This window comes from Vombatus ursinus, unplaced genomic scaffold (assembly GCF_900497805.2).
Source record: "Vombatus ursinus unplaced genomic scaffold, bare-nosed wombat genome assembly UNPS02009824.1, whole genome shotgun sequence".
NCBI lineage: Eukaryota > Metazoa > Chordata > Mammalia > Diprotodontia > Vombatidae > Vombatus > Vombatus ursinus.
In genome coordinates, this window is record NW_020949602.1 from 11,274,273 (window position 1) to 11,297,125 (window position 22,853).

Here is a 22,853-nt window from a genome sequence, read left to right on the forward strand (position 1 = left end):
CTTGAACAACTGTGTTCAGACTGGCTACTTGTGTGACATAGGGCATCCCCTTACTTCAGCTGGGGCCTCAGTTTCCTCATCTGTAAAGTGAGGAAGTTGGACTGGAACATTTCTGAGGTCTCTTCTAGCTCTCAACTGATGACTCTGGATTCCAGTCCGAGAGGGAAAAGCATGCAAGTGGTGGCCACGTCATGGAGGAGAACCAGGTGACAAGAAGTCAGATCAGAGGGGAGTGATTTAGCAGAGCTTCAGGAACCATTCCTAAGCCGTTAATAGTTACTCACCCCAAAATCCCAGCATGCAAAGTCTCCAGCCTCCTGTTATCTCGGTGGTGAAGAAATTAAGCAATTATGTAGATAAAAGTCTATCTTTGAAGACATTTCTGCTCAACCCTGAATTATAAGGTAACAGATGAATTGTCTCCTCTGATGACCAAAGCTGCTGCACATTCCCACTGTTTTTAGAGTCTTGCCTTGTAGATTCTCAGAGCAGGTAGAGGCCTTGAAGGCCAGTCAGTCCAAGCCTGGAGGGAAGCAGGCAGACCTGCTTGAATACCTTCAGTTGACCTAGAACTCATTTTATTTTTAAATAAGATCTCGATCCCTTTATGTCTGCAGTCATGGCTCATTCATGATAGCAGCAGAACCAAATAATAGCTCGACTTAGCATAGGCATGTGGAAGATTTTAATAAACAATCCATAACAAGGGTGTGGCACGTTTTGTATTTACTTCTATGTAAACATGTTGTTTCTTATGTATGTTTTAACATATATATACACCATATGTATATGTGTGAATATATTGAAACCAAGCATAGCATCTAACATCTAATAGGTGTCATAGCCATTTGTTGAAAGGAATGAATGAACGAAATTAAATTAAATTGGAAATACAATCAATCACCATTTATTAAACGACTACTCTGTGCCAGAGACTGAGATAATGACTGAAGAAACAAAGACAAAAATGAAACAGAACCTGCCCTCAATGAGCTTACATTCTATAAGGAGAGAATGCATGTATACATAAAAGTACATACAACACACATGTGTGTACATGTATGTATATATGTGTGTGTATCATACAAGTTAGTTGGGGGTGCACTGAGAGCATCAGGAGAGGCTTCTTTTAGGAGGTGGTATTTGAGTTGAACTTTGAAGGAAGGTAGGGATTTGAAAAGATGGAGGTATAGACATTATAGGCATTGGGAATGGCTTATATAAGGAATTGAGACAGAATTCGGAAAACCGTTTGTGAGGAGCGGCAAGAAGTCAGTTTTTCCATGAGGGAGTGGAATGTGGAAAATGCTTGGGAAGGTGGGTGAAGTGAGATTTTGAAGAGCTTCAAATACCCCTCACAGAAGCTTCTATTTACTCCTAGAAGCAAGAGGGAGTCACTGGAGCTTATTGCGGAGGCAGGAAGATTCATCTTCCAGATACTTCCTAGCTGTATGACCCTGGGCAAGTTACTTAACCCTGTTTGCCTCAGTTGCCCCATCTATAAAATAAGCTGGAGAAAGAAAGGGCAAACCAGTCCAGCATCTTTGCCAAGAACACCTCAAACGGGGTCACAAAGAGTCAGACATAACTGAAAATGACTAAACAACAATTTCAATACATATCATTTATTACGTTTATGTTATCTTACATATAATATAGACTATAGTACAATATATTATTTATTATATATTATGTATTACACCCATATACATGTATGTTTGTGTATATGTATATATGCATATATATGTGTGTGTGTATACATATATATGCAGAGAAAGAGAGAGAAAAAATGAGGAGTTAGTGATGATTCCAGATTGAGAAGATGAGTGCCTGAAAGGATAGAAGTATCCTTGACAAAAACAGGAAAATTCAGAAGAGGATTATTTTTTTAATCAAGTCAGGATTTGCATCTTTGTGATTTAGATCAACAATTTCTAGTATTTAATTTAATTCAAATATTTATTAAGTGCCTACTGGGGGCAATGTGCTGATGCCTAGTAGAATGAATCTGGTGCCTTTTCCAAAGGACAACTCTTCCCAGAAGTTGAGATAGTAATTATGCTGACAGCTTCCCTGCCCCCATCACTCACAAATCTTCTGTTTTCCAATAAAATGTCCCTGTTTTGAATTCAACAGCTCCTCCATGGATAATCTTCCAGTGTCCATTCATTACCCCACTCTTGGGGATGCACCAACTTGTCTACTTCTAAAACTGGACACACACAACCGGACACAACCTTCTAAATGGGGTCTAAGAAGTTCCAAGGACAAAGGATTTATTCTACCCTCCCCCATTTTCGACATTATAGGGATAGGGATGGGACCTGTGATTTCACTGGCCCAGGGAACTTCCAGGTGAGGAAATTCCATCTATCAATGCACAGTGTCGCCTCCTCTGGAACTTCATCTAGAAAGTCGCCTAGAGCGCTGAGAGCTTATGTGACTCGTCCAATGTCAATATGTGACATGAGTGACGCCATAACCCAGGTCTTCCTGGCTATTTCTCTCGCCACCACACAGTGCCGCCTCGTGCACTTGCATACGCCTATTTATTGTCTACTAAGCAGCATTAACATTTATTAACGCAGCCAGACACAAAGTCTTTTCAGTGGCCACATCATACTCCTAATTCATATTGATTTTAAAGCCTGCTAAAACCCTCAAGTCTCTTCTTTCACATGAGATGCTGTCTAGATGTGTCTTCCTTATCCTGAAATTATTCAATTGATTTTTTGAACCTAAATGCATCACCTCACATTTTATCTTTGAGGACATCTGCGCTCTGTAGAAACAGCTCACGTCCCAGATCTTCTGGGATTCCAGTCCTATCATTTAGCACATCAAATGCCCTTTCCAGCTTTGCGGCATGAGCCAATTTGATGTCCATGTGTCTTAGCATTTTATCCAAGCTATTAATAAAACTGTTGAAAAGAACCAAGGACAGAGCCCTGTAGCACTTCAGAGCTGGACGACGCTGGAGCCAAGATGGTCCCTCATGTGCTGTCAATTAACATGCTTTGTTGCTGGTCATTCATGCGCTTCTGAATTCAGCAGCTGTGGCTGAAGGCAGTATACAGTCCTATTTTTTCTTCCCTAAAAGGATAACGTGAGAGAACTTGTAAAAAGCCTTTAGATACACATTATTGTGCTGGTCTATCCCTCAATCGAACCTGCCCGAAAAGAAAACAAGTTTAGTTAGGCACAATTTGTGGAATCACAGAATATCAAAGTTGTAAAGGACCTCAGAGGCTGTCTACAGCAACCCAGCCCTGCAAACGAATCCTCTTGCAACCTATCTGGCAGCCTTTGCATAAAGACCTCTAATGAAGGAAGGGGCATGACCACCTCCCAAGGCAGCCCATTCCACTTTGGAATAGCACTATTCATTGGTAAGTTTGTCCTTATCACTAGGCTAGATATGCCTCCTTGAAGCTTCTACCCATCGTTCCAAGTTCTCTGCATCTCTTCTGGCCAAGGGATATTCTCCTATTCTTATATTCCTGTTGCAAGACTCATTTCATTAGCTCTCAGTGATTTCTTTGGCTTCTGATTTACCTCCTCAAGACAAAATCCCCAGGAGGCTTTACTAATTATCTATACTAAAGACGTCGACACGTAGGGATCTGACACCAGAGACTGTGCCTCTTGCTGTCCTGTCAGTTGTTTCTTTTTGTGAATTAAGGGGAAATTCTACTCTTGATCTTCTTCTGTGTCATATCTACTGGGCTTTCACTTACATCTGGACATTTGCCTATTTGCCCCACCCTTTTGGACTTCACCTAACCCAAACCGATGATTTCATTTCTTACTGGCAAAATCTGCAAATGCTTTATATTTCAGAGAGTACTGAGGCTTCCTCCCTTCTTGAATTGAAGGCTTTAGTGGGTTTTTTAAACAATAAGATTAACTCTGAGCTAAGACTGAGCGTAAAGGTTTTGTGTAAGAGTAGTTGCAGGCTAGCTGAAGGAACCAATTTATCTTAAAGGGTTTGCCTGAGTGTGTTCATTTTGTCAAGGATAAACACTTGGACAGAATCCTGAAGAGTGAATCCAGTCTTTCCCCATGCCTAAATTGAATTGAACAGCTTGGAATGAATGGAGATGATGTGTTCCTGTTTGGATCAAACTTTTGCCTCTTGTCTCAATTTGCTGAAGGAAAAAAAAAATACTATTAACACCAAACACTGGGGACTCAGAAAAAAAAAACCCATTCAGTTTTTATTTAAAAAAAAAAAGTACTTTCTAAAATCTCTTTCTTTAGAAAAAAAGTTTCTTTTTTTCAGTTTTATTTCAAAATCTTGGAGTTGCCAAAGGAGCCAGAGGTCAATGTCAATTTCAGACTTCAAAATCTCCTTTAACACTCTCAGATCTTTTCCAGACAAACTGTTACCTAACCATTGTCCTTTCATCTTATACTTATTTATGAAGGTGACTTTTTTTAGACTAAGTGCTAGACTTTATTTTTATCCCTATTAAATCTCACCTTATTTAATTATTCTAGCCTTTTACAATTTAGTTTAGAATCTTCCATTGGTTATATTACTTACCCCTCCCAGGATAAGCATGCTGTCTAAATCTTTATCTGAACCACTCCTTTCACCAATGCTTTGGACAGACACTGGTCATGGTATCCACCCCATCCATATGGACTCCATTCTCTCAGTCATACCCACCTCTCTTCTCTCTGACAAGTTCCAATGTCAAGGCCAGAGAAAGGATGAAAGAAAAAAGAAGAAGGTTCACCACTACATATAGATATCATGCCTTTATGCTGTCATAGGACCTCTGATATCTTGGCTGAGGCAGTTATGAGAGCACTGGAGGTGAATTCTGGACTATTTGCTTTCAAATCTTGCCTCAAACACTTAGAAGCTAACTGAGTGATCCTGGACAAGTCACTTCACCTCTCTCTGCCTCAGTCTTCTCATCTGTAAAATGAAGGATTGGATTCAATGACCTTCTGAGGTCACTTTCAGCTTTGAATATATAATCTCTCTCCAATCCAAGGACTCTCTCTCTCTCTCTCTCTCTGTCTCTGTCTCTGTCTCTCTCTCTCTCTCTGTCTCTATGTGTCTCTGTCTCTCTGTCTCTCTGTGTCTCTGTGTGTGTCTCTCTGTCTCTGTCTCTGTCTGTCTCTCTCTCTCACACACACACACACACACACACACACACACACACACACACACACACACACATACACACACTTCTTAGGGCCCAGAATAAGATATCAGATATTTCAGTGAGTGAGATCACCACACAAGCAAACACCAATCTATAAAGAACATAGTATAACCCCTAGTAGAATCAGGAAAACCTTCCAGTCCTTTTAAATAAAGACTCCAGAGGTATACTCCAGTCCTGGGTCTCATCTCACCAAGTTGCAGTTAATACTGTGAGGTCAAATTTGCCTCCTGGATCTAGGACTTCTGATTTCTCTCCCTTGTTGCCTAACTTTGTTTATTCACATATAGACCTTTAAATCATGGGTTCAAAAAAAAATAGGAAAAAAAACCCATGGGTTCACCCACTGGCTTCTTTTATGGATTTTCTTTCATACGAACTGCTATAGGCAGCTAAATTGCTATTCTTTTTCTCTGTGTTGGTTATAGTGGCTACCCATAGGCAATATCTCCTTCCTCCTTCCTTTTCAGTTTAAAGTCCTTTCGATTGGATTTGCAAGGCACAAGGCAAGTGTACTTTCACTATTGCCAGCCCTTGTTGGGTGCCCTACTTCCTTGGCCAAGAGTTTGTCATTCCTACATTTTCATCCGTATTTCAGAAATCTAAATCCTTTCTCTGACTCCATCTTCTTAACCAGCTGTTCATTTCTCAAATGTGTTTGTCTTTTGTTCATTGCTTGACTTCAATGAACTGCAGTGATGAAAACACTACCAGGGTTTGAACCTCTATGCTCTGTCTCCAAAGTCAGCTGAGCTGGCTGCCAAAGGAGTTAAATAAAAATAAAAAATAAAAAAAAACTAAGCAAAGCTGGAACTATTTTTTTTACCTCTAAGATCAAAAGCTATGGGATTTATATGTGGCATGGGCTGGCTTGGGAGGTGATGACTTCTTTCTCTTTGGAGGTCTTTAAGCAGAGCCTAGGCATGTTATAGAAGAGGTATGTTATAGAAGGGATACTCATTCAAGTGCAGGTTTGGCTAGATGCCCACTTAGGTCCCCTCCAACGAACTCTGAGATTTGAGGATATTGCTGTTTTCGGGAAATGTTGTCCAGTGGAGAGAATGCTGAATTTATATTCAGAGGTCCTACAGTTGAATCCTGGTTCTGTCTCTTTACACTTGCATGACTCTGTACAAATCACTTCTCTCAAGGTCCCAGTTTACTCATGTGTGAAATTCAAGGCTACTGCTAGATAACCTCTAAGGCTCCTTTGACCTCTAAATCTATGATCCTATGAAATTAAGCAGACCTGGGCATCATGGTTGAATCTTTACCTAGTACTTTATGCCTACTGAACCCTGTGGTATTTATTTAAAAATAAATTTTCGGGGCAGCTAGGTGGTGCAGTGGATACAGCATCGGCCCTGAAGTCAGGAGGACCCGAGTTCAAGTCTGGGATCAGACCAAACACTTGACACTTAATAGCTGTGTGACCCTGGGCAAGTCACTTAACCCAATTGCCTAAAAAAAAAATAAAAATAAATTTTCACGAATTCCTTTTGTTTTCACATCACCTACGCTTCCCAATTTATCTCTTTCCTCCTAGAAAGTGATCCCTTATAATCCCTTGATGCTTCAAGGTTATATAGCTATAAGTCCAAAAAGACAGAATTAGGATTCCCTGGGGCCATGAGTACCGGAAAGCTTTTAGCCTCCCAGATAATGACCGATTACCAGCCAGGTAAAAGCATTGATCAAGGAGAACTAGATGCATTAAAGAAAAAACTGCAATTTACAAAGGGTCCAGTCTACATCCTGGGCAAGAATCACAATTAAACTTGATGGATGGTATTCATGTCAGTGCCCTGCCAAGCTGGACTTTCAAACATCTAGAAAATGAGGGAGCTAGTCTTTGATGCTTTCTGAGCTCTAAGGTCCTTTCTGGCACTCTTCCATCTTCCAATGTTCCTTACAATTCTTAAATTTAAATTTGCTGTACAGAAAAAAAAAATTCTTAATAATTGGGACTAGCCCTAAATGGAATGGGTGGAGTTGCCTCACAAGGCAGCAGGTTCTGCTTCACTGAGTATTCAAAGAGAAACTGGATGTTTACTTGTTGGGTACATTGTAGAAGGAATTCTATTTAAGTTATGAGTTGGACAAATTGGCTTCCAAGATCCTTCTAGTATTAATTATGTGATTCTGTCTTGCACATCATTCTCCAAACTTGCCCCATCCTTTCCCCCCTCCTTGGCTTTGCTCACATGGTACCCTAGCCCTTCCCTTTACACTTCTCAATTAAATTGAGTTCAATTCAATTCACCTAGCATTTATTAACTTCATGCTATAGGCCAAGCACTGTGGGAGGAGGTGAGGATTCAATGCCAAAAGGGAGAATCAATCCCTGCCCTCAAGGAACCTACATTCTACCTTGGGAAATCCAATGTCAACTGCCCATGTTTGATGATTAAATTCTTGTCTCCTCCCTTCTACTCTAATCTATTCTCAACTAAAGGTGAATTCTTCATCCAGTCTGCCAAAGAGAAGTCTGTGAATCTAGTCTCTTCACCTTGGTGACTCCACTAACAGAGTTCTCTCCCACCCCCAGGACCACCTACCCTTGTTGATACACTTAGACCATGATGGTCACAAGATAGGGCCTGAACCCTTTCAGGAACCCAGATGGCAAAACAAATCTGACTTAAGCCAGGAGTTGATAGGCCTGACCCTTGAAAGGACGCATCATAATCATAGCTTATTACACAGCACATTACATTACACAAAGCACTTTTTTGTAATAAAAACCCTGAGAAATAGGAAGCACAGGTATTATCTCCTATTTACAGATGAGAAAAACTCATCTAAGTGACTTGTCCATGGTCTCGAAGCTCCCTCACAGCTTAAGATCCAAGATTCCCATAATCTCCAAGAGAGGACATACTCGATGGCATCACTGGGATCAGCGTCATTGAAACAGGGCTGACAGCACCCAGTCTTCTGGGCCCTCTACAAAGAAGGAGGGGAGGGGACACAAAAAATTTAACACAGGCTCTCCTACAGCAGCATAGAAGTTACTGAAGCACTCAATTCTCCTTCCTACTCAGTTTAATTTTACTTCATTTCTTTCATTCTTTTCACAGCTCCAATTGCATAGTTGATTCAAAGGTAATTGCAGCTGCTTATTCCAGGCACCCAAATGTCTAGTTATGGCTCTGTTGTCTATCGACCCTCCAGGATCACCCAGAAGGTGTGGCAGGTTCATTACAGGAGCACATTCCTAACAGGTTACCGTCTCACCTTCCACCTTTTGCTGAGATGCACATGCTAGTGTGGCAAACTACTCTGTCTTGTTCCTCCTTCCATTTTTAGACATTTCTCACCTTGTTTGTTGTTCTTCTGAATTGCAGGTGCTTAAGAGGTACAGACGGTTCTTTCCTTGGACAGCTGTTTTAGCAGAGGGAGATTTGCTGAAGGCAACTGACTTTTCTTTGCTCATTTAAAGTCTTTCCTTTGTGAATAATATTTTTTTTCCTGTTGAAACACCCATCTGCATAGGCTTAGTCCAACATGCTCCCATCACATATTATTAATTTGTACCAAGTATTTCTGAATGCTGAGCTTCTATCAACCTTTGTTTTCAGAGAGGAAGTAGGATGTAACAGCAAAGGCATCCGACTTGGAAGTCAGGAGAGATCTGAGTTTGAGAAAAAGAAAACGCACCTATATACCTTGCCTCCCTTTTCTCACTTCCTCTTTTATCCCTCATTTCTTGATCTTTGGATATCTGCCTTCTCACCTCCTCACATGAATGAAATTGTTCTCTCCAAAGTTAACAATAGTCTTTTAAAAATAAATTTTTGGGGCAGCTAGGTGGTGCAGTGGATAGAGCACCGGCCCTAAAGTCAGGAGGACCTGAGTTCACAGTCCAGGTTCAGACCAAATACTTGACACTTATTAGCTGTGTGACCTTGGGCAAGTCATTTAACCCCAATTGCCTAAAAAAAAATAAAAATAAATTTTCATGAATTCCTTTTGTTTTCACATCACCTACACTTCCCAATTTATCTCTTTCCTCCTAGAAAGTGATCCCTTATGAAAAAAAAAAACAAAACAGGAAAAAAAAACACAGTTGAGCAAAATAGAAATGTCTGGTGTTATGTATAGCACTCCATAGCCATAGTTTCCCACCTCTGCAAAAAAGTGTGTGTATGCCTTGTGTCGGGGGAAACCAGGGGAAGGTCACTGATGAGTAGATTTAGAGTTGAAAAGACCTTGGAAACCATCTAGTACACCCTCCCCTTAATTTAGAGATGAGGACCTGTGTTACAAAGAGGTTAAGTTCACAGAGATAGTAAGAGAAGGACTGGGATTCAGACCTAGCTCCTCAGACTCCAAATCTAGCAAGTTTTCAATTGTCTTGTGCCTTAGTGAAGTGGAAAGAGTCAGTGGATCTGAATTCAAATCTTGGATCTTCCACCTGCTACACATGTAACTATGGGCATTTAATCTCTCTGGGCTTCAATCTCCTCAACTGTAAATGTCCTAGAAGACTTCAAAGATCCCTTCCAGCTGTAAATCTATGAACCTATAATTCTTTGGAGTCAAGCGTGTTCATTAGAATGTCAGTCCTGTTAGAATTTGTGTCAAACAACACAAATTTACGACAGTTCTCCTCATTGTCACTGCTGGAGTCATTGTGCATGTTGTAGCTCTGCTTACTTCACTTTGCATCAGTTCATATAAATCTTCCCATGCTTTTCTGAATTCATCACATTCATCATTTCCTACAGCACATAAATATCCCATTCCATTCATAGACCAAAACTTGTTTAGGCATTTCCCAAGTGATAGGCACCTCCAATCTATCAGTACAGTCTTATTACCTATTACTTCCCATAATATACTCTGGCCTTCTTTCTGTTTCTCACACATGACATTTTATCAGTCTGTGTCCCAACTCCACACTTGTACATCTACTATTATGTGCCAAACACTGCTACACATTGGGAATACAAGCACCCTAAATGAAACAGTCCTTACCTACAAGGAGCTCATGTTCTTTTGGGAGGATATATGTGTGCATGTGTGTATACATACATATATGTGTGTGTGTGTATGTATTAGATACAAATAAATTTAAAGTAATTTTGGCGTAAGTCAATCAGTCAGTCAACTGGCATTTATTAAGCACTATACTAAGCACAGGGAACACAAAGAATGGCAAGAGATGGTCCCTGCCCTCAGGAAACTCACAGTCTAATGGGGAGATACCATGTAAATAGTTATGTGGAAAAAAAAAGATCTCTGCAGGTTAGATTGGGGGTGGTCTTAGAGGAAAGGCACTAAGATTCAGAAGAACCAGGAAAGGCTTCTTTGCAGAAGGTTCAACTTTAGCTGAAACTTGAAGGAAACCAGGGAAGCTAAAAGATAGAAATGAGGAGGGAGGGCATTCCAGAAATGGGGTGTAGGGAGATAAAGACTTCATGTGCTTTGCAAGAAATTAGGGATTGTGAAAGGCAGAGATTGGGAAGGAAAGCATTTCAGATATGGAATACTAAAGGAATTTCATGCCCACTTTACAGAATAGGGAACTGAGGCTCAGAATTGTTAAGTGAGTTGCTGATAGACACATAACTAGTAATTGTTGTAGGAAGGATTCAAATCAGTCAGTAAATCAATCAAAAATTATTTGTCAATTGCTTACTATGTGCCACGTGCTGTCCTAGGCCCTGGGGTTACAAAGACAAAAATGAAAAAAGTCTGTGCCCCACCCATGGTATCCCCCAAGGCTCTGTCCTGGGCTTTCGTCTCTTCTGACTATACTATTTCACTTGGTGATTTCATCAGCTCCTACTTACCACCTCTATGCAGATGACTTTCAGATAGTTGTCCAACCCTAACCTCCAATCTTGTATCTCCAACAGCCTGTTAGGCATGTCAAACTGGATGTCTTGTAGCCATATGAAACCCAATAAATCCCAAACTGACCTCATTCTCTTCCCCTCCCCACCTCCAAAGGTGAATTCTTCATTGGAAACCCTCCTGTCTTCCTAACTTCCATATTACTGTTGAGGCTACTTACCATCCTACCAGTCACCCAGGCTTACAACCTAGGCATCGTTCTCAGCTCTTCACACTCTTACCTCCTATATCCAGTCTGTTGTTTCTACCTTCATAACATCTTTCATATATGTCCCCTTCTTTCGTCTGACCCTGTCATCACCTGGTTCAGGACCTCATTATTTCAAGCTTGGACTAATACAATAGGTTAGGCTTAGGTTTAGGCTTAGGCTTAGGCTTAGGGTCTCATTACCTCAAGCTTGGACTAATGCAATAGCCTCCTGGTTGGCCTCCTGGCCTCAAGTCTCTATCTATTCCAATCCCTCCTGTCAAATTGACCTTCCTAAAGTGCAGGTCTAGCCATACAACAATCTCCCCCACCCCCACCCAAAAAGCCCCAGTGGTTTTCTCTCATTTTTAAGATCAAATACAAAATCCTCTGTTTGGTTTTTCAAACCTCCATAATGGGGCTCCTTCCTGCTTTTCCAGACTTTTTACACCTTGCTCCCCTCCTATACTCTGCGATCCGGTGATCCTGACCTCCTTGTTTTTCCTCAAACAAGAAGCTCTGTCTCCTGACTCAGTATTTTTACTTGCTATCCCCTGATGCCTGGAATTCTCTCCATCCTCATCTCTGTCTCCTGGCTTCCTTTAAGTCTCAGCTAAAGTCCCACTTCCAGCAAGAAGCCTTTCCCAGTCCTCCTCAATCTTAGTGCCTTCCCTCTGTGAATACTCCCAATTTATCCTGTATGTAACTTGTTAGTACATAATTGGTGCATGTTGTTCCCCCATTAGACTGTATCTACTTTGAAAGTAGGAACTGTCTTTTGCCTTTCTTTATATCCTCAGTGCTTAGCATGGTACCTGAAACATAGTAGATGCTTAATAAATGCAAGTTAATTAACATATTCATTTATTCAACCATCTTTCAACAAGCATTTATCAAGTACCTTCTACATACTAGGCTCTCTGTTACTGCTAGAAATACACAGACTAAAATTAGATAGTACCTGCCCTCAAAGACCTTACATTCTATGAGAGGAGATAACATATACTTCAATAAGTATATATGAATTAAATGCAAAACTATTCTGGGATCAACATATTCTTAGAGAAATGATGACTTCCATGTGAAGGGCACTTAGGAGGAGGATGAAAAATATGTTGAAAAGTAAGGATGAGCTGAGACACATCTTTACAAGAGGACTCATGGATTCAATTCAACTTAACATCTACTATGTGCAAAGTATTCTGCTAGGCACCAGGGATATAACCCCTACAAGGGGCTTATATTCTATTAGTGAAAGGACAGGAAATGAAAAAGACAAGGTCAATATTTCTATAAAGAGCTATGTTCATCATGAGAAAGAGAAAGGATGTACCATAGTTGGCCCCAACTCCACAATCTCCAATGTGCTAAACAAATTGAAATGGTTCTTAAGAAGATGAATGAGGTCAAGAAGAGTGAATGGAATGACCCAAGAACAGCCCAACTGGGCAAGAATTGAGGGATAATTTTACCAACTAGCTTAGGGAAAGGCATCTCTCTGGAGAATAGGAAAAAAATCAGGAGTGATGATACTAGCCTCCAATCCCAAAGGAGAAAACAACATTAACTACAAACACATATGGCTTCTTTCTCATCTGTATAAAATCTCTATTAGAATGGTTCACACTGTGAGAACAAAATGGGTGTGTTTTGCAAGTGATTCTCTATAGTTGAAAATATCTTTATGATCATACACAATTGATTGAAAGGTATCAAGAGCACATTGTGTTTTTTTGTTTGTTGATTACTAACCCTCTCTCCCCAAGGCACTTGATTTTGTAGAAGCAAACACCCATTTAAAGGCTTTCCAACAAGGACTGTATCATGGAAATGTTAATATCATAAAAAGATTTCTTGATAAATCCAACCATCGTGATCATTCCACAACTTTCTGATCATTAAAATGAGGTATACAAGCATTAATCAATTAATTAACTAATTAATTAATTACCTACGAGGTGCCAGGAAGTATGGTGGGTAGTAGGAATACAAAGGCAAAAATGAAATTGCCCTTACCCAAAAGGAGCTTATATTCACTAGAAGCTAATTGAAAGAAAGTAAAGGTTTCATGAAGGGCAATTAGGCAGCACAGTGGATAGAGTGCTGGAGCTGAAGTCAGAAAGACATCTCCCTGAGCTCAAATCTGGCCTCAGACATTTATTAACTGTATGACTCTGGGCATATCACTTACCCTTGTTTGCCTCATTTCCTCATCTGTAAAATGAGCTGGAGAAGGAAATGGCAAACCACTCCAGTATCTCTGCTAAGAAAGCTCCAAATGGAGTCACAAAGAATCAGACATGACCGAAAAATTACTGATCAACAACAATAACAACAAAGGTTCCATGAAGGACGTACTATGTAAAATCCAAATGGAAGAGGGATTCCCCATAAATGGTGAGGTTATCTATATGCTTGGCTTTGTGAAAGATAATTTTCATTCTTTCAATACTATGAGAATTCTGAAGAGGCAAAGATCCTTAATGACTCAGGCTAAGGTTCTTAATTTAAGATCCCCAGATAGATTTCAGGGAGTTCATAAACTTGGAATGGAAAAATACATCTTTATTTTCATTAACCTTTGGTTTACTTTGTAATCATATGTAATTAATGCATTAAAATACTTTATTCTGAGAACAGATCCATAGCCTTCTTTAGGTTGCCAAAGAGGCCCATTATTCCAAAAAGATGCTGAACCTCTGACTACTGGGCCTGGAAACGTGTAACGTAGGAGGGGAGTGGGGCATTCTAGGTGGGCAAGTTGCTCAGTCTCCAAAGGGACAACATCTATATTGCTGAGTTGTGCTTCCTTCTTTGGATGCAGAATTTCCAAAGAAATACTTGTCAAAGCCTCATTAATACATTAGTTTATCATGATTATCGTCTCTTGCAAGAGGGAATGAATTATTGAGCAGGGATTTACTACTATAAAAGACATCTGTCAAACTCGATTGCCCTTGGGAGTTCATTCACCAATTCCTGTCTTCTGAGTTAGACAGCAGCCCCAAATGACCCAGAATCCAAATGTCTCTTCTCTAGGAGAGGCCATGAGGGTCCTCCTGATGGTCTCCCTGGACCATGACCCCATTCAGCTGTACAAGTTCAGTGCCAGAGAGGTAATGATGGCTTGCTCAAGGCATCTGAGTTAACTGTTCCCTGTTCCCTTTGTCAGAATGAGCTTCTTCGTGGTCTGGCCCTCCCCTGATTTTGAGGAAGGTCATCACTGTGTTAGCAGGGCTCCTGCCAGGAGCCCAAGGGTGGTTGTGAATGCGTAGAATGTAAGCTCCATGAGTATAGGAGCTGTTTCACTTTTGTCATTATACCCTTCTGCATCCAGGATAGTGTCTGGTACAAGTGTTTAATAAATTATTATCAAGTTGGAGTAAACTGTGAGGAAAGAATCACAACACCCCAGGGTTAAGAAGGACCTCATCTAACCCACACCTGAACAAAGATTCCCTACACAACACATGTCCAGTGACCACCCAGCCTTTCCTCAAAGACCTTCATTGAGGAGGAGTCCCTAACTGCCAGAATGGCCCTCATAGCTAGGAAAATCCAAATCATAGGATTATAGATTTTGAACCAGAAGGGGCTTCAGAGATTGAGCCAAACACATTTATTTTGTAGATGAGGAAAATGAGAACTGAAGAACTTAAAAGTCTTGCCCATGGACACACAGATTATAGGACTGTAGTATTAGAGCTGGAAGGAAGGACCCTTAGAGGTTATTTATTCCAGCAACCTCACTCTACAATGTAATAGTGGTTCGTCAAAAGCTTAGGCTACTTGAAATGGTTGGAGATGCCAGGGGACCTGATTCTGGAAAACAGGAGAACTGACCCACGTGTGGACATTCTGTTTTAACTTATCAAGTGTTTGGGGACAGTCTTTTTCCATTAGCTGCATAACCAAAACTGTCTGGGCTTTTTCTGCATTTGTATCTAAGGGTGAAGGACTGCACTCACAGAAGTTGACACCATATGGCATGCGAGAGAACAAAAAGTCATCTCCCCTCTTAAACTATGTTGTCCTAGAAATATTTCTTTTTTTTCCTTCCTGCTCTAAACTATATGAGGTACCTCCTAATTCTGGGGTGCTGTGATTATTTCCCTACAATTTACTCCAACTTGACAATCATTTATTAAAAACTTGTACCAGAGACTACTACGGCAGTTGAAATTTTCCGTTCTTTAGGGGCCTGATCTGCATCTGCTGCTCTGCCTGGCTTCAACTCCAAGGAACAAGGTGCCCCATCCAGGTTAAGCTTCAATTGCCATTTCAGATCCTAAAAGGCTCTATCCCAAAGGAAAGAAGACACAAATGGGAAGTATACCTGTCCAAGGCAGAGATTTGCTAGGAGGTCATAAACTCATGACTCGGAGCCAGATGGGAGAAAGCTCAAAGGGTCATCCTGGAAATCTAAGGCTGGCAAGAAGAGACCTGAGGGATGGAGATCACATTTTTTAATATGACCATTGGCTTCCACGGCTCAGAAGACAAACAAAAGACTTTTTGTCACTATACAGCACAATCCCCTGTGTCATCACGGAAGGCAAGCAAGCAGCAATGTATTTGTTCTGGAGTAGTTGCTAAGGGTCTTTCCACTATGCGAGCCCAGAAGCAGGCTCATAACAAGCTCACCCTTGTGTTATTGGAAGACAAACTATGAGTGCTCCAGTAAGGGGGAGGAAGAAGACACACGTAATTTACAAAGTATCCTTCAATGTCAATGTCAATAACCAACAAGATGGACAACTAGACATTTTCTCTGAACTTCTTCAAACCTCTCTAAAATAGGACTTACCTACAAGAGATGAAGCAATTTCAGCTGTCTCCATAGTCTAGGACACCAAGAACTTAAAGGAAGTAACAATTCAACAAAATAAGAGCAGAGAAGGCTATTGATCTCTAGCCCCTAACATACTTTCATAACATTTCTTCCTAGTGAATCCAGAGGCAGCTAGGTGGCATAGTGGATCAAGCACTGGGCCTAGATTCAGAAAGAAGGATTTGAACTCAGGTCTTCCTGACTGCAAGACCAGCATTTTAACCACTGCACCATCTAGCTGCCCTAAAATATTATGAAAAGTCATTTTATGAACGCCAAGGGCATACAAAAGAATTCAGCTCTATACCACTACCCCTTCCCAGTGTTGGGGGATCAGACAGAAGTTTGCTCAGGCAATAAGAGCAGCACAGTAGGGCAATACTCTATGCAACAGAAGAGCTCAACCAGAGAACTGAGGAACAGAGAGAACCAGAGCAACTTGCATGTGTGTAGGCACTACCACCATAAAAAGGGAAAGGGTCAGAAAGTGAGCAATAGGGGAAAATAAAGAAAAAAAAGCAGAAATTACTAAAGATCTCAGGAGGAAGAAAACAAAAAGTCTGTAAACGTAAACAGATAAGTGTACAGAGAAGATATTAACAGAAAGATAACGTATCTCCTGGATCCAGTAAAAGAACCAAAAAAATCTATGAAATAATACTGTAAGGCAAAAGAAAATTAATCAACCACTCATGAGGTAGAAGACCCTTTGGGTTCCTACAAGAGTACGGAACTATATCAGCATACTCCTTGAAAGGAGAAATAAGGATTGTGAAAACAAAATGTATGGCCTAAGCAGTAGAAATAATTAAATTAGAAAAACATGAATCCATAGTAGAAAATCTCACCAAACAAAGAAAAGATAGAATAATTGTTTTCAAATACAAATACATGGGGGAAAGATATGCAAAAAGCAAAAATACTAAAAGAAAGCATGATCTCCATACAAGCAAAGCATATTAATCTTGTTTGTTTGTTTGTTTGTTTGCTAGGCAATGGGGTTAAGTGACTTGCCCAGGGTTACACAGCTAGTGAGTGTTATGTGTCGGAGGCTGGATTTGAACTCAGCTCCTCCTGACTCCAGGGCCTGTGCTCTATTCACTGTGCCTCCTAGGTGCCCCCAAGGCATATTAATCTTGAAGACAGAATGTATAGAGACAATTTAAGGATCATAAATCTCCTAGAAGAAAATGACAAGTTCAGAAAACTGAAAAAAAAATGCAAGAAATATACAAGGAAACTGCCCAGAACATCTGAATACAGACATAAAAATGTCAGTTGAAAGAATCTACAGATCACCTCCAGGAAACTTTCAGACTTCACGATACATAATGATTAAATTAAATAATTCCTTCTATATTAATTGCCATTAAAATGGGAGGTGGAGGGGAAAGTAATGCCTTCCCACTTTACAACTTAATTATTAAGTAATCAAAGAGTTGATATGCTCTATATAAAGGGTCACAAAATGTGACTAATTCAACAAGCAACCTATGGAAATTGGCTTATATCAGTTTGGTCAGACAGCAAAACAAGTGTTTAAAAACAAAATCCCCCAAATAACCACCTCTTTTTGGAGGGATGGGTTAGTGAGGGCAGCCATGAGGAGTTACAGGGAACCAATCCAGACCAACATTGTCAATCTTAGGAACAAGAAAAGTAGGGCCTGCCTTCCCTTTCTGGACAGGTCAGCTTCCTGTCCTGGTGCTAGCCAAGACTGCCAACTTTGTAGACCTTCATCACACCCAGAGTTTTAGAAAAGGATGAGAGAAACACACAGAATGGCCTGCACATGGTCTTGGTTGGAACTAAGATGTCCTCTCTGCCATCTCCCATCGGCCTGTTGTCCTGAGATCCATTTTGGGGTAGCCAAGGCTGGCAGATGGTCATAAACAATTCTGAAATTCTGCCCAAAAAGACTTAGGTCAAAGTTCCCAATGGAATTGGAAGATAATGAAGGAATATTCTATAACAAGTTGAATTTGTAAATATGATTTCTTATTCATGACAATATTTTTTTAAAAGGAGAATTCAATAATGATTGCTTTTGAAAGGGTCAAATGCATTTTTAAAATGTTTAATCTTTAATCAGTAACATTTGACTTCCATTGGTAGGATCACAGTGTCGTAGATTTAGAACTGGATGAAGCTTGAGAGTTTAGCGAGTGTGGGGATAATTGCCCAATCTGCAAGAAAGAGTCAGAGCTCTGAGCCAATGGCACTTTAATAAGCGGCCAATGGCCCCCTCTAATGAAGTTGACCTCAGCTCTTCCTCATGATCTGAGATGCCCCCTTCTACCAGGGCCTTTTTTTATAAGGCTTGATATCAGATTTGATACTTGAACACTCTCGAGGAGCTACACGAGATACAGAATCCCATTGGTTGCCAGACCTTGCTTCAAGGGCCAAAAATGATGTATCAGCCACACATGATATACCAGTGGGGGAGGGGAAGTGTCTCGGGTTGGGTGAAGCACGGGGCATCTTCACTGACTAAGTGGTCATAAGGTAGTCATAAAACAGTCACCTTCTCATGTTAGATAAGAGAAAGTGGATCGGAGGTACAAAAATAAGGTGGAGACTTTCCATGTAATTGAGTCACCTCTGCCATGCTGGGCTTGGTCACATAACAAGGGAAAACAAGGGTGGAGGGCCTCTAGTTAGCTTCCTATGATTAAATGAGTGAATTTACAATGTGCAGTTCACAGCTCCGGGGCCTAATCTACAAAACTTATAGTCACTACCCGTATGGAATCATCCTAAACTGATCAATACTGATTGGACTAGAGCAGGGGTCTCACACTAGTTTAACAAAGGAAGGTTCTGTCAGCATATCCATCTTCCAAAGCTCTGGAAATGATTGTCCCAGGGAAAGTCTGAGTGCAGATCTACATTCTTTCTGAGTTGTCTCAGTGGGGTAAAAAGAATCACACTCTGATCAAGCACTTCCAGTGAGTGATGGAGAGATCATCGGGACTGGGCCTTGACAACTCATTTTATAGATCACAGAGAAGAAAGGACATTTCGATGACTACAAATGGAATTTGAAGATTCCTCACAGCTTATGAGAATCCATTTAAGTAAAGGATTTCCTGAAAAGTCCCATTTATTCTTTTATTGTGTGAAGTAGAAAGTGTAGTAAGCCTAATTCTGTTACTAGCCAGAATATAATATAATCTTAGAACTCTAGAATGTTAAAACTGGTTGGAGGCTTACAAGCACATTTGTTGTTCAATCATTCAGTCATGTCCAACTCTTTTTGACCCCATAAACCATAGCATACCAATACCGTCCATGGGTTTTCTTTGGCAAAGATACCGGAGTGGTTTGCCATTTCCTTCTCAAATGAATTAAGGCAAACAGAGGTTAAGTGACTTGCCCAAGGTCACACAGCTAGTAATTGTCTGAAGTGGTATTTGAACTCAGGTCTTCCTGACTCCAGGCCCATCACTCTATACCACTGAACCACCCAGTTGCCTGACAGGTACATAGTAAGTACTTAATAGATGTTTTTTTCCATTCATTCAATCAATAAACATTTATTAAGTATCTACTATGTGCCAGGCACTGTGCTAAGTTCTGGGGATTGGTTGGTTGTTATCTTTTGTGCTTGAAGAGGACCCAGATGCCATCACTATGTTGGGGTCAAGGTCCAGTGTGTCCGACTGTGGCTGATCGGCCCAACATGAGCTCAGAAGGCTCTACCATAGGTTGGGCCCAAATAGTCCAGGTGAACACTTGGAGTGGAGATCTCTCTCTAAATTTGTACAGCTCGTGTTTCTTTTGAGCTGCTGCAATTCTGCCTTGCTCGTTGAGCACAGTGCCTTCTTTGATGAGGACACGCCATGCTGGGCGGTCCTGTGCCAGGGTCTCCCATGTCTCACAGTCAATTCTAAAGTTCTTCAGAGAGACCTTGAGAGTGTCCTTGTATCACCTCCATGTGAGTTTTTGCCTTGTGTGAGCTCTCCATAAAATAGTCTTTTAGGCAAGCATATTATTTGACACTCAAATAGTGTGGCCATCCCAATGGAATTGCACTCTCTGCAGTAGCATTTAAATGCTTGGCAGTTCAAGAAAGGACCTCAGTGTCTGGTTTCTTATCCTGTCAGGTGATCTTCAGAATCTTCCTAAGACAATTTAAAAGGAAGAGATTCAGTTTCCTGGCATGGCACTGGTAGACTGTCCAGGTTTCACAGGCATACAACAATGAGGTCAGCATGAAGGCTCTGTAGACCTTCAGTTTGGTAGGCAGTCTCTAATTCCTCTTCTCTCCCACACTTTCCTTTAGGGTCTTCCAAACACTGAGCTAGCTTTGGCAATGTGTGTGTCAAACTCATTATCATATTCCTGGAAAGTATACCTCCAAGGTAAATGAACTTGTCCACAGGATCCAAAACTTCTCCATTTGCTATAACCGATGGCTCCATGTATGGATGGCGTGGTGCTGGCTGGTTTTCTTGGTGTTCAGTGTTAGCCAAAATAAGCACAGGCAGCAGAGAGTGGATCGGTAATCTGTTGCATCTCAGCTTCAGAGGCTGCAGGGAGTGCACAATCATCTGCAAACAAAAACTCGTGCACCAACTCTTCCTCCACTTTGGTCTTGGCTTGTAGCCTTTTCAAGTTAAATAATTTGCCATCAGTGCAATACCTAAACTTGATGCCGTCTTTGTCCTTAAAGGTGCCCAGAAACATTGCTGAAAACATCGCGCTAAAAAGCGAGTACACAGCCTTGTTTCCCTCCATTGGTGATGGGGAAAGCACGAGAGCATTGTCCATTATCCAGAACCCGTCTGAATTTAAATCAGACCCTTTCTGAAGAGACCCCCTGATGAAAGCATCCACTCCCCTACAATTACAGCAATCCCTTACAAACTGCCTTAGTCAGAGTTTGATGTTTGCGTGCCTACGCCATTCTTGAAATGGGTAGATCAGGTAGATGGGACATGTGACCAGAAGTAAGCATTGTCCCCGACAGTGCAGAAAGCTGTTACTGCATTTCCCCACTCCTTTGGAGCGATGCTGTGGGAAGTCTGGCTGCTCAGATAGAGCCCAGGCTACCACATCCAGGCTAGGGAGTCCCACCCGAGCAGCTTGGCGGAGCACGACTCTCAGGAGTGTTACTGGTGCTGGCACACGTTCCAGCCAGTGGCAGGTAAGAGGCAGTATTACCACGTGAGGCTCTACCGGTCTGCAGGAGTTATTCAATGGTGTTGGTTAGCAGCCGCACAAGGTCTTGCTGGAGGTGTGTTAATTTAGAGAAAATGCCCACAGACACAGAAGTCTTGGGTCTGACAAGGTTTGCCCGGTCAGGTCCAGAACCTCTCACTTCTGAGAGAGAGTGACTTGGGCTGCCCAAGACCCCTGGTCTGAAGTCCTTCCATTAAGGATCTGAGCCTGGTCAGCCTGTACGCAGTGTTGCCAATGTTTCCCTGGCTTGGGCTTCTGGGAAGAAAGGTGCTACCATTTCCTCAATCAGCAGTAGTCCCAAGCCTCTTGTGATTGTAAATGAACCCAGCAGACGCAGGAGGCCACTGATGTCAAGAGCATGATGCATTACAGCCTCAGCAATGAACAGCAAGGCCTGCTATCGGCCAGGTACCGTATTGGGTGCTGGGGATACAAGGACACAGCATGAGAGAATCCCGGTGCCAACAAGCAGACGTTAAAAACCCCAGAATGTCCCAGGTGGGAGGGGCCTAAGAGGTCATTTGCTCCAAGCTACCTATTTGACAAGAGCCTTTTGTGGTCCGACATAACTAAAATTCTTTTTCCTCTTGTATTCATTAGCACACGTTTGCCTTGCAAATGCAGCAACAGTAATCAGAAACTGCCAGGTAGAAAAAGGATAGGGAAAGATGAAGGAGGGAAGAGGGGCTGCTTCCCCTCTCTGTATGGAGCTAGGCCTTTCAGGTGTTGGAGGTCCCATCCATATACTGAGCTGGGTCCATCTGTCGGAAGGCAGGCTGGGAAAGAGCACTAGCGTGTCCTAGATCTGCAGCTTCTCTGGAATTTGTTGTCATGTGGAAGCTCTGGCATTTTGCTTGGAATGAGCAGGAATATTGGTACTCATCATGAAGGATTCATTTAAATGTTCTAGCTTTATGGATGGACTAGATATGGTGAAGAAGGGTTGAGAAGAAAGTACATTCTTCTCTGCTGTACTGTTTTCATTCCACCTCTTAACACTCTCCACCAACCTAAATGTGCCAAATCTATTCTTTTACGGGAGGAAGGAGAAGGCCATTGCAGAGGATGGCCTCAGTCCCAAGCATTTTTCCAATGATGCTGAGCTCTTGGCTGTCCTGACCCATAGAAATGCTGGAGAAGAATTGCTTCATTTGGTCATTTGACCAAGCAGTCACAGGGGGCTTTCTCGTTTATTATCTGAAGACTGTCAGAGCAAGACTAGGTTATTGTTAAGACCTTAGAATGTCAGAGAACCTTAGTGAGACAGAATTGTAGGGCAAAATGGAGCCAAACTGGGGTCACATACTTCCCTTTGTTGGACAGCGCATTTCTGTACTTTTACTTATCAAAGTGACTGCTTTCCTAGTTAAAAAGGGAAGTAGAGACGGGGTGGGGCTGGGAACAGTGGGCCATTATCCCACATTAGTCCTTAGCAAATGCCAGGCAAAGGAGCATCCCCATGCTCTATGCAAGTGTGGCAAGGTCCTGACGGTCATCTGACAAGCCCCCCGGGAAGACTGGGGTCAAATCCTCCAAATCATGAACTCAGTTTCTTCATGTGATGTTTAACACGCAATTTGGAATTTCTCCTTAAGAATTTGAGGAC